The sequence below is a fragment of the Somniosus microcephalus genome, unplaced genomic scaffold (genome assembly GCF_052327205.1).
Source record: "Somniosus microcephalus isolate GS21.2 unplaced genomic scaffold, FLI_Smic_1.0 unresolved_chr1, whole genome shotgun sequence".
Lineage (NCBI taxonomy): Eukaryota > Metazoa > Chordata > Chondrichthyes > Squaliformes > Somniosidae > Somniosus > Somniosus microcephalus.
Genome location: NW_028225179.1, coordinates 15395737 through 15407881, shown reverse-complemented (window position 1 = coordinate 15407881; position 12145 = coordinate 15395737). Strand labels below are relative to the sequence as shown.

At 48.8% G+C, this 12145-nt stretch overlaps 2 non-coding genes across 2 annotated transcripts; both read left to right on the top strand.

The window, feature by feature from the left end:
* Nucleotides 1-6828: 6828 nt before the first annotated feature.
* Nucleotides 6829-6918, top strand: trnap-agg (transfer RNA proline (anticodon AGG)). The gene is given in 2 exon segments: nucleotides 6829-6864; nucleotides 6883-6918. It is a non-coding gene; the product is annotated as a tRNA-Pro (tRNA).
* Nucleotides 6919-10089: 3171 nt separating this feature from the next.
* On the top strand, nucleotides 10090-10179 carry trnap-agg (transfer RNA proline (anticodon AGG)). Its single transcript is given in 2 exon segments — nucleotides 10090-10125; nucleotides 10144-10179. It is a non-coding gene; the product is annotated as a tRNA-Pro (tRNA).
* The last annotated feature ends 1966 nt before the right edge of the window (nucleotides 10180-12145 follow it).

Here is a 12145-nt window from a genome sequence, read left to right as displayed (position 1 = left end):
CGAATCCTACCTGGAAGAATCCGGCGTCCCGCAGAGATCCAAACTAAGACTTCTGAACGCCCAAGCGAGCCTGAGAGTATACGCACTCATCCAGGACACGACTACGTACGAGGCCGCTATCAACCTACTGAAACAGCAGTACCGCAGCCCGGTAAATTACATGTACACCAGGCACCTCCTAAGATCCCGCCCGCAACAGCCAGGAGAGTCTGTTGCTGAATTTTTACGGGCGCTAAGAGCACTCGGCAGGAACTGTGACTTTAAAGCGGTGACGGCTGTTGAAAATACGGAAGATAATATCCGCGATGCCTTTGTGAAAGGCCTACGGTCCGACTACTCACGGCAAAGACTGCTTGAAGCTAAAGACCTCGACCTGGACAAAGCTGAAGCCCTCGCTCTCTCCCTGGAGGTGGCCCATCAGGACCAGGAGGCGTTTTCCAGGTACTGCTCGCGACCCTGGGACTCGGGCCCGACCCCTACCGCAATACCCTTCGCAGCGCCGCCCCCGGGACCTACCTCAGCGTCGGCGTCCCGGACCCGACCGGGCCCGCCACCCCCGGTACCGGCTCTGACATCGGGCACCTGTGATCGGGCCGCCGGCTGCTTCTTTTGCGGCCAGGAGAAGCACCCGAGGTCGCGCTGCCCAGCCAGGAACTCTACCTGCGCAACCTGCAGGAAGAAAGGCCACTTCTCTAAGGCCTGCAGGAGCAGATCTTCAGAGGCCAGCAGTGCCTCATGCGAACTGTGGGGGCGGCCATCTTCTTTCACGGCAACTGAGGCCAGCATCCCCACACGTGAGTCATGGGGGCGGCCATCTTTGATCAAGGCAACCGACCCCAATAGTGCCTCATGTGAGTTATGGGGGCAGCCATCTTCTCCGCCATTTTGTCCTACCTCGTGGGAGACGCCATTTTACCCACCATGCCCGACTGCCACCGGGCCCCCGGACCCGACGACCGCCTCGCCCGCAGACGACAACGACTCGCTTACCTACACACTAGCCTCCGTCACTCTGGATCAAGCCCGCCCACACCACCTGTCCAAGCCGATGATGGACATCAAAGTAAACGGCCACGCCACGACCTGCCTGTTCGACAGCGGAAGCACGGAGAGCTTCATCCACCCAGACACGGTGAGCCACTACTCCCTCCCTGTCCTGCCAACACGCAACCGAATCTCGATGGCATCGAGGTCCCACGCCACGGACATTAGCGGCTACTGTGCTGTGACCTTGTCGGTTAAGGGTACAGAGTATAAAAATATTAAACTCCTCGTCCTCCCCCAGCTCTGCGCTGCCGTCCTATTAGGGCTGGACTTCCAATCCCACCTCCAAAGTGTAACCCTAGCATATGGTGGACCCCTCCCCCCACTCACAGTCGACAACCAGCGAAGGTTAACCCGCCCACCGCGTAACACCTGCAGCCTATCCACCCTCAAGGTGCCGCCACCTTCCCTGTTCGCTAACCTCACCCCCGACTGCAAACCCGTCGCTACCAAGAGCAGGCGGTACAGCGCTGGGGACAGAGCTTTCATTAGCTCTGAGGTGCAGCGTCTCCTGAAGGAGGGCATCATCGAGGGGAGCAACAGCACCTGGCGTGCCCAGGTCGTGGTCGTTAAGACCGGCGATAAAAATCGCCTGGTCATCGACTACAGCCAGACCATAAACAGATACACCCAGCTGGACGCATAACCCCTTCCCCGCATATCTGACATGGTCAATCAGATTGCACAATACCGCGTATTCTCGACCATCGACCTTAAGTCGGCCTACCACCAACTCCCTATCCACCCCGAGGACCGCCAGTACACCGCCTTCGAGGCGAATGGGCGCCTATACCACTTCCTTAGGGTCCCGTTCGGTGTCACCAACGGGGTCTCGGTCTTCCAAAGGGAGATGGACCGGATGGTTGACCAGAACGGACTGCAGGCCACATTCCCCTACCTAGATAACGTCACCATCTGCGGCCGCGACCGGCAGGACCACGACGTGAATCTGGAGAAATTCCTCCGTACAGCCCAACAGCTGAACCTCACCTACAATAAGGAGAAATGTGTGTTTAACACCTCGCGCCTTGCCATCCTTGGCTGTGTAGTAGAGAACGGACTCATCGGCCCCGACCCCGAAAGAATGCGCCCCCTCATGGAGCTACCCCTCCCCCACTGCCCTAAGGCACTTAAGAGAACCCTGGGGCTCTTCACCTACTATGCCCAATGGGTGCCCAATTATGCGGACAAAGCCAGACCCCTCATGAAGTCCACATCCTTCCCCCTTATGGAGGAAGCGTGCGCAGCCTTCTCCCTCATTAAGGGAGACATTGCCAAGGCCATTATGCACGCAGTGGATGAGTCCATCCCCTTCCAAGTCGAGAGCGATGCATCCGACTTCGCCCTAGCCGCCACCATTAACCAGGAGGGGAGACCGGTGGCCTTCTTCTCAAGGACCCTACAGGGCCCTGAGATCCGACACTCGTCGGTCGAGAAGGAGGCCCAGGCGATTGTGGAGGCGGTACGACGCTGGAGGCACTACCTGGCAGGCAAACGATTTACCCTCCTTACCGACCAACGTTCGGTCGCTTTTATGTTTAATAACAAGCTGAGGGGCAAAATCAAGAATGACAAGATCTTGAGGTGGAGAATCGAGCTCTCCACCTACGATTATGATATCTTGTACCGGCCAGGTAAGCTGAACGAACCCCCCGATGCTCTGTCACGAATTACATGCGCCAGCGCGCAAAGTGATAGACTTCAGACCCTCCACAACGACCTCTGCCACCCTGGGGTCACCAGACTTTACCACTTCATTAAGGCCCGCAACCTGCCCTACTCCATCGAGGAGGTCAGGACCATAACCAGGAACTGCCAGACCTGTGCCGAGTGCAAACCGCACTTCTTTAGGCCGGACAGAGCAAGCCTGATCAAGGCCAGCCGCCCCTTCGAGCGCCTGAGCATCGACTTTAAGGGGCCCCTCCCGTCCTCTGACCGTAATGTGTACTTCCTCAACATTGTTGATGAGTACTCCCGTTTCCCCTTTGCCTTCCCCTGCCCAGACATGACCAGTACCACGGTCATTAAATGCCTGAACGACCTCTTCGCCTTGTTCGGGTTCCCAAACTATATACATAGTGACCGGGGCTCCTCTTTCATGAGCGAGGAACTCCGTCAGTTCCTACTAGCGAGAGGTATTGCAGCAAGTAGGACCACCAGCTACAACCCCCGAGGGAACGGCCAGGTGGAAAGAGAGAACGCGACGGTATGGAAGGCCGTCCTCTTAGCCTTAAAGTCTAAGGGCCTCCCAACCTCCCACTGGCAGGAAGTCCTCCCGACAGCGCTGCACTCCATCCGGTCACTACTTTGCACTGCCGTTAACGCCACCCCCCATGAACGAATGTTTGTTTTCCCCAGGAAGTCGACTACGGGAACCACTCTACCAACCTGGCTGACCTCTCCGGGGCCCCTCTTGCTGCGAAAGCACTTGAGGGCCCATAAAACAGACCCCCTGGTCGAGAGGGTGAACCGCCTGCACGCCAACCCCCAGTACGCCTACGTGGCTTACCCAGACGGGCGGGAGGACACTGTCTCCTTACGAGACCTCGCAGCCTCGGGCAATCCGGAGACACCACCTTTACCCCCCCCACCACCCCCCCAATTCCAGCCCAGGTAGACGGCATGCCGGAACCCCAGGAGACTTCGCCGACCACGCAGACACCAGCACTAACACCGGATAATGCAGCACCGCTGCTGCGACGATCGGAGAGGCTTACGAGGCCTCCGGACAGACTGACATACCAGAACTGGTAGTACACTTCACCCCGCCGGACTCAAATCTAAACAAGGGGTGAATGTGGTAAACCACTTTTATCGTTACACTATAGTATCACTGTTGTATTGTTATCACCGTTATCACTGTTGTGTCACGATACGAGGTCGCCTCTTGTCGCGCTGTTATACCTGGGCTGACCACCTCCGACTCCGCCCATGGCTCCACCTACCTGCCCAGGTATAAAGGTAGTCGACTGGCTGGTATTCCTCCTTGTTGGACCCGATCACCCACGAGGGTGGGCTCTGTTATTTAGTCAATAAAAACCTTTAGTTACGTTCCTAACTCGTTGCTTTTTATTGGACGAATTGATAGGTATATCAATCTAGTAAGACGTTAAACCGGGCTCTCGGATCCCATGAGAGTATGCCGAAAAGAACGAGGATGTCTCGCCCATTATTTATATCTCAACCAAAGACACTAAAGCAGAAAATCTCGTCATTAAGGTTGATAAATATTTTTGAAATTACATTGCCTCCTAAAGGAGAAATTTATGTTTCTGCTCCCTTATCATTTGGCTCTGGTCCCGCTACTCTTATAATTCGGTGACAATCTCAGCAGAAGAAAGGAGGAGTTCGACAATCTCCGAATCGCGATCACTGCTCCAACTTCATTCAAGAAGTTGAAGAATTGCAGTGGTCTCTTTTAATTTTAACAAGATATGAGTAATGCATGGGGCACAGACCAGGAGCACCAGAGCGCCTCTGACGAAATTGCATTTGAAAGCTTATTTTAGACAAGATTCAGTTACATGCTCGGAAAGTGTACCAGTATCAAACGAAATAACGACGAGGATGGGAGCTGAACCCTCGCGTACAGATCGGCAATAGATTAACTGTCTATCGCCTTAACCTTTCGGCCACCTCGACTCAACCATATACTGCTCTCAGCCATTTCATTTCCTGCTTTTTGCATCTAAGCAGAAATACCCTGAAAGAAAGTCCACTTCACCGCTTATCCTGCCCGTGCACCCAGATCAACAATGTTGAAAATGTACAATCAGCTTAATGTAAGCAAAAGGCCTTGCACTGCTTCAGTTGAGGGACTGTCAAAAATGGTCGGTTTGAAGCCAGATTCGGAACAGAAAAAGTGTGGCCCAGTTAATTAAACGACTGCGGTAGAACTCCAACCTACAATCTTCTGATGACTGAATAACTCATAACCGAAGTCATACGCCTTATCCATTAGGCCACGCAGCCGCTGATACTGCTGGGTGTCTTTTTATGGGGAGAATTGTGAGCAGATTCAAGGAAACTGCTCGCAAAAAGAAGCGGATTGAGGAAAAGTTAAACATTTTAACTGAATGAACAGGACTTCTGCGAGCTGGGTTTGCACCAGCGCAGGGAATCACAATGCAACTTGAAGCAGAGCATCGGTGGTTCGTTGGTCTAGGAGTATGACTCTCGCTTAGAGAATTTTCGTGGCTTAAAATGCGAGACGTCCCGAGTTCAAATCCCGGACTGAGCTCCGCCGCATTTAGTTAAATTCAACACCTCGGTCATGAAAGCTGAAACCGTTCTACTTTAAAAAATACGGAATTAATCGGGACTGTGAGCTCTGCCATTTTAAACAGAAACAGAATGATCCGGGAATGTGAGCACTCCCGGTTTAAATAGACCCAGAGTGATTAACAACTGACCACGACCCATTCCATTATAGACAGGCCTGATTTTCAATGCTTATGAAATCGATGGCAACATAAATCGGACTGTTTCTATAACAGGCGGCCGATTACGATGCCCGCTTTTCTGTTGGGTGACAAATTGAAAGTTTACTCCATTGTAATTTTTCCCTTTATCTCCGTCATTTCTCTCCAGCCAAATGAACTGTGTCTAGGTGTCAGCCGTGGCTCAGCGGCAGCAAAGTGAAGCACCACTCCAGAGACTTGAGCAGATAATCCAGGCAGACACCCCAGTGCAGTAATGAGGTAGTGCTGCACTGTTGGTGCCTCCGTCGTTCTAGTAAGACGTTAAACCGGGTCCTCCGACCCCATGAGAGTATGCCGAAAAGAACGAGGATGTCTCGCCCCTTATTTATATCTCAACCAAAGACACTAAAACAGAAAATCTCGTCATTAAGGTTGATAAATATTTTTGAAATTACATTGCCTCCTAAAGGAGAAATTTATGTTTCTGCTCCCTAATCATTTGCCTCTGGTCCCGCTACTCTTTCATTCGGTGACAATCTCAGCAGAAGAAAGGAGGAGTTCGACAATCTCCGAATCGCGATCACTGCTCCAACTTCATTCAAGAAGTTGAAGAATTGCAGTGGTCTCTTTTAATTTTAACAAGATATGAGTAATGCATGGGGCACAGACCAGGAGCACCAGAGCGACTCTGACGAAATTGCATTTGAAAGCTTATTTTAGGCAAGATTCAGTTAAATGCTCGGAAATTGTACCAGTATCAAACGTAATAATGACGAGAATGGGAGCTGAACCCTCGCGTACAGATCGGCAATAGATTAACAGTCTATCGCCTTAACCTTTCGGCCACCTCGACTCAACCATATACTGCTCTCAGCCATTCCATTTCCTGCTTTTTGCATCTAAGCAGAAATACCCTGAAAGAAAGTCCACTTCACCGCTTATCCTGCCCGTGCACCCAGATCAACAATGTTGAAAATGTACAATCAGCTTAATGTAAGCAAAAGGCCTTCCACTGCTTCAGTTGAGGGACTGTCAAAAATTGTCGGTTTGAAGCCAGATTCGGAACAGAAGAAGTGTCGCCCAGTTAATTAAACGACCGCAGCAGGACTCGAACCTGCAATCTTCTGATAACTGAAAAACTCGCTAACCGAATTCAGACGCCTGTACCCATTAGGCCACGCAGCCGCAGATGCTGCTGAGTTTCTTTTTATGGGGAGAATTGTGAGCAGATTCAAGGAAACTGCTCGCAAAAAGAAGCGGATTGAGGAAAAGTTAAACATTTTAACTGAATGAACAGGACTTCTGCGAGCTGGGTTTGCACCAGCGCAGGGAATCGCAATGCAACTTAAAACATAACATCGGCGGCTCGTTGGTCTAGGGGTATGATTCTCGCTTAGGGAATTTCCATGGCTTAAATTGCGAGAGGTCCCGGGTTCAAATCCCGGACGAGCCCCGCCACATTTAGTTGAATTCAACACCTCGGTCATGAAAACTGAAATCGTTCTCCTTTAAAAAAAACGGAATGATCCGGGACTGTGAGCTCTGCCATTTCAAACAGAAACAGAATGATCCGGGACTGTGAGCACTCTCTTTTTAAATAGACCCAGAGTGATTAACAACTGACCACGACCCATTCCATTATAGACAGGCCTGATTTTCAATGCTTATGAAATCGATGGCAACATATATCGGACTGTTTCTATAACAGGCGGCCGATTACGATGCCCGCTTTTCTGTTGGGTGACAAATTGAAAGTTTACTCCATTGTAATTTTCCCTTTATCTCCGTCATTTCTCTCCAGCCAAATGAACTGAGTCTAGGTGTCAGCCGTGGCTCAGCGGCAGCAAAGTCAAGCACCACTCCAGAGACTTGAGCAGATAATCCAGGCAGACACTCCAGTGCAGTAATGAGGTAGTGCTGCACTGTTGGTGCCTCCGTCTTTCTAGTAAGACGTTAAACCGGGCCCTCGGATCCCATGAGAGTATGCCGAAAAGAACGAGGATGTCTCGCCCATTAGTTATATCTCAACCAAAGACACTAAAGCAGAAAATCTCGTCATTAAGGTTGATAAATATTTCTGAAATTACATTGCCTCCTAAAGGAGAAATTTATGTTTCTGCTCCCTAATCATTTGGCTCTGGTCCCGCTACTCTTTAATTCGGTGACAATCTCAGCAGAAGAAAGGAGGAGTTCGACAATCTCCGAATCGCGATCACTGCTCCAACTTCATTCAAGAAGTTGAAGAATTGCAGTGCTCTCTTAATTTTAACAAGATATGAGTAATGCATGGGGCACAGACCAGGAGCACCAGAGCGCCTCTGACGAAATTGCATTTGAAAGCTTATTTTAGACAAGATTCAGTTAAATGCTCGGAAAGTGTACCAGTATCAAACGTAATAACGACGAGGATGGGAGCTGAACCCTCGCGTACAGATCGGCAATAGATTAACTGTCTATCGCCTTAACCTTTCGGCCACCTCGACTCAACCATATACTGCTCTCAGCCATTTCATTTCCTGCTTTTTGCATCTAAGCAGAAATACCCTGAAAGAAAGTCCACTTCACCGCTTATCCTGCCCGTGCACCCAGATCAACAATGTTGAAAATGTACAATCAGCTTAATGTAAGCAAAAGGCCTTCCACTGCTTCAGTTGAGGGACTGTCAAAAATGTTCGGTTTGAAGCCAGATTCGGAACAGTAAAAGTGTCGCCCAGTTAATTAAACGACTGCGGCAGGACTCGAACCTGCAATCTTTTGATGACTGAATAACTCATAACCGAAGTCAGACGCCTTATCCATTAGGCGACGCAGCCGCTGATACTGCTGGGTGTCTTTTTATGGGGAGAATTGTGAGCAGATTCAAGGAAACTGCTCGCAAAAAGAAGCGGATTGAGGAAAAGTTAAACATTTTAACTGAATGAACAGGACTTCTGCGAGCTGGGTTTGCACCAGCGCAGGGAATCACAATGCAACTTGAAGCACACCATCGGTGGCTCGTTGGTCTCGGGGTATGACTCTCGCTTAGGAAATTTTCGTGGCTTAAAATGCGAGACGTCCCGGGTTCAAATCCCGGACTGAGCCCCGCCGCATTTAGTTAAACTCAACACCTCGGTCATGAAAGCTGAAACCGTTCTACTTTAAAAAATACGGAATTAATCGGGACTGTGAGCTCTGCCATTTTAAACAGAAACAGAATGATCCGGGAATGTGAGCACTCCCGGTTTAAATAGACCCAGAGTGATTAACAACTGACCACGACCCATTCCATTATAGACAGGCCTGATTTTCAATGCTTATGAAATCGATGGCAACATAAATCGGACTGTTTCTATAACAGGCGGCCGATTACGATGCCCGCTTTTCTGTTGGGTGACAAATTGAAAGTTTACTCCATTGTAATTTTTCCCTTTATCTCCGTCATTTCTCTCCAGCCAAATGAACTGAGTCTAGGTGTCAGCCGTGGCTCAGCGGCAGCAAAGTCAAGCACCACTCCAGAGACTTGAGCAGATAATCCAGGCAGACACCCCAGTGCAGTAATGAGGTAGTGCTGCACTGTTGGTGCCTCCGTCTTTCTAGTAAGACGTTAAACCAGGTCCTCCGATCCCATGAGAGTATGCCGAAAAGAACGAGGATGTCTCGCCCCTTATTTATATCTCAACCAAAGACACTAAAACAGAAAATCTCGTCATTAAGGTTGATAAATATTTTTGAAATTACATTGCCTCCTAAAGGAGAAATTTATGTTTCTGCTCCCTAATCATTTGCCTCTGGTCCCGCTACTCTTTCATTCGGTGACAATCTCAGCAGAAGAAAGGAGGAGTTCGACAATCTCCGAATCGCGATCACTGCTCCAACTTCATTCAAGAAGTTGAAGAATTGCAGTGGTCTCTTTTAATTTTAACAAGATATGAGTAATGCATGGGGCACAGACCAGGAGCACCAGAGCGACTCTGACGAAATTGCATTTGAAAGCTTATTTTAGGCAAGATTCAGTTAAATGCTCGGAAATTGTACCAGTATCAAACGTAATAATGACGAGAATGGGAGCTGAACCCTCGCGTACAGATCGGCAATAGATTAACAGTCTATCGCCTTAACCTTTCGGCCACCTCGACTCAACCATATACCGCTCTCAGCCATTCCATTTCCTGCTTTTTGCATCTAAGCAGAAATACCCTGAAAGAAAGTCCACTTCACCGCTTATCCTGCCCGTGCACCCAGATCTACAATGTTGAAAATGTACAATCAGCTTAATGTAAGCAAAAGGCCTTCCACTGCTTCAGTTGAGGGACTGTCAAAAATTGTGGGTTTGAAGCCAGATTCGGAACAGAAGAAGTGTCGCCCAGTTAATTAAACGACCGCAGCAGGACTCGAACCTGCAATCTTCTGATAACTGAAAAACTCGCTAACCGAATTCAGACGCCTTACCCATTAGGCCACGCAGCCGCAGATGCTGCTGAGTTTCTTTTTATGGGGAGAATTGTGAGCAGATTCAAGGAAACTGCTCGCAAAAAGAAGCGGATTGACGAAAAGTTAAACATTTTAACTGAATGAACAGGACTTCTGCGAGCTGGGTTTGCACCAGCGCAGGGAATCGCAATGCAACTTAAAACATAACATCGGCGGCTCGTTGGTCTAGGGGTATGATTCTCGCTTAGGGAATTTCCATGGCTTAAATTGCGAGAGGTCCCGGGTTCAAATCCCGGACGAGCCCCGCCGCATTTAGTTGAATTCAACACCTCGGTCATGAAAACTGAAATCGTTCTCCTTTAAAAAAAACGGAATGATCCGGGACTGTGAGCTCTGCCATTTCAAACAGAAACAGAATGATCCGGGACTGTGAGCACTCTCTTTTTAAACAGACCCAGAGTGATTAACAACTGACCACGACCCATTCCATTATAGACAGGCCTGATTTTCAATGCTTATGAAATCGATGGCAACACATATCGGACTGTTTCTATAACAGGCGGCCGATTACGATGCCCGCTTTTCTGTTGGGTGACAAATTGAAAGTTTACTCCATTGTAATTTTCCCTTTATCTCCGTCATTTCTCTCCAGCCAAATGAACTGAGTCTAGGTGTCAGCCGTGGCTCAGCGGCAGCAAAGTCAAGCACCACTCCAGAGACTTGAGCAGATAATCCAGGCAGACACTCCAGTGCAGTAATGACGTAGTGCTGCACTGTTGGTGCCTCCGTCTTTCTAGTAAGACGTTAAACCGGGCCCTCGGATCCCATGAGAGTATGCCGAAAAGAACGAGGATGTCTCGCCCATTATTTATATCTCAACCAAAGACACTAAAGCAGAAAATCTCGTCATTAAGGTTGATAAATATTTCTGAAATTACATTGCCTCCTAAAGGAGAAATTTATGTTTCTGCTCCCTAATCATTTGGCTCTGGTCCCGCTACTCTTTAATTCGGTGACAATCTCAGCAGAAGAAAGGAGGAGTTCGACAATCTCCGAATCGCGATCACTGCTCCAACTTCATTCAAGAAGTTGAAGAATTGCAGTGGTCTCTCTTAATTTTAACAAGATATGAGTAATGCATGGGGCACAGACCAGGAGCACCAGAGCGACTCTGACGAAATTGCATTTGAAAGCTTATTTTAGGCAAGAGTCAGTTAAATGCTCGGAAATTGTACCAGTATCAAACGTAATAATGACGAGAATGGGAACTTAACCCTCGCGTACAGATCGGCAATAGATTAACAGTCCATCGCCTTAACCGCTCGGCCACTCGTCACAACCATACACGGCTCTCAATCATTCCATTTCCTGCTTTTTGCATCTAAGCAGAAATAGCCTGTAAGAAAGTCCACTTCACCGCTTATCCTGCCCGTGCACCCAGATCTACAATGTTGAAAATGTACAATCAGCTTAATGTAAGCAAAAGGCCTTCCACTGCTTCAGTTGAGGGACTGTCAAAAATGGTCGGTTTGAAGCCGGATTCGGAACAGAAAAAGTGTCGCCGGTTTAATTAAACAACCGCTGCAAGATTCGAACCAGCAATCTTCTAATAACTGAAAAACTCACAACCGAAGTCAGAACGCCTTATCCATTAGGCCACGCGGCTGCTGATGCTGCTAAGTTTCTTTTTATGTGGAGAATTGTGAGCAGATTCAAGGAAACTGCTCGCAAAAAGAAGCGGATTGAGGAAAAGTTAAACATTTTAACTGAATGAACAGGACTTCTGCGAGCTGGGTTTGCACCAGCGCAGGGAATCGCAATGCAAATCGAAACAGAACATCGGCGGCTCGTTGGTTTAGGGGTATGATTCTCGCTAAGGGAATTTCCGTGGCTTAAAGTGCGAGAGGTCTCGCGTTCAAAGCCCTGACGAACCCTGCCGCATTTAGTTAAACTCAACACCTCGGTCATGAAAGCTGAAATCGCTCTACTTTAAAAAAAACGGAATGACACGGGACTGTGAGCTCTGCCATTTTAAACAGACACAGAATGATCCGGGACTGTGAGCACTCCCGTTTTAAACAGACCCAGATTGATGAACAACTGACCACGACCCATTCCATTTTAGACAGGCCTGATTTTCAATGCTTATGAAATCGATGGCAACATAAATCGGACTGTTTCTATAACAGGCGGCCAATTACGATGACCGCTTTTCTGTTGGATGACAAATTGAAGGTTTACTCCATTATAATTTTTCCCTTTATCTCAGT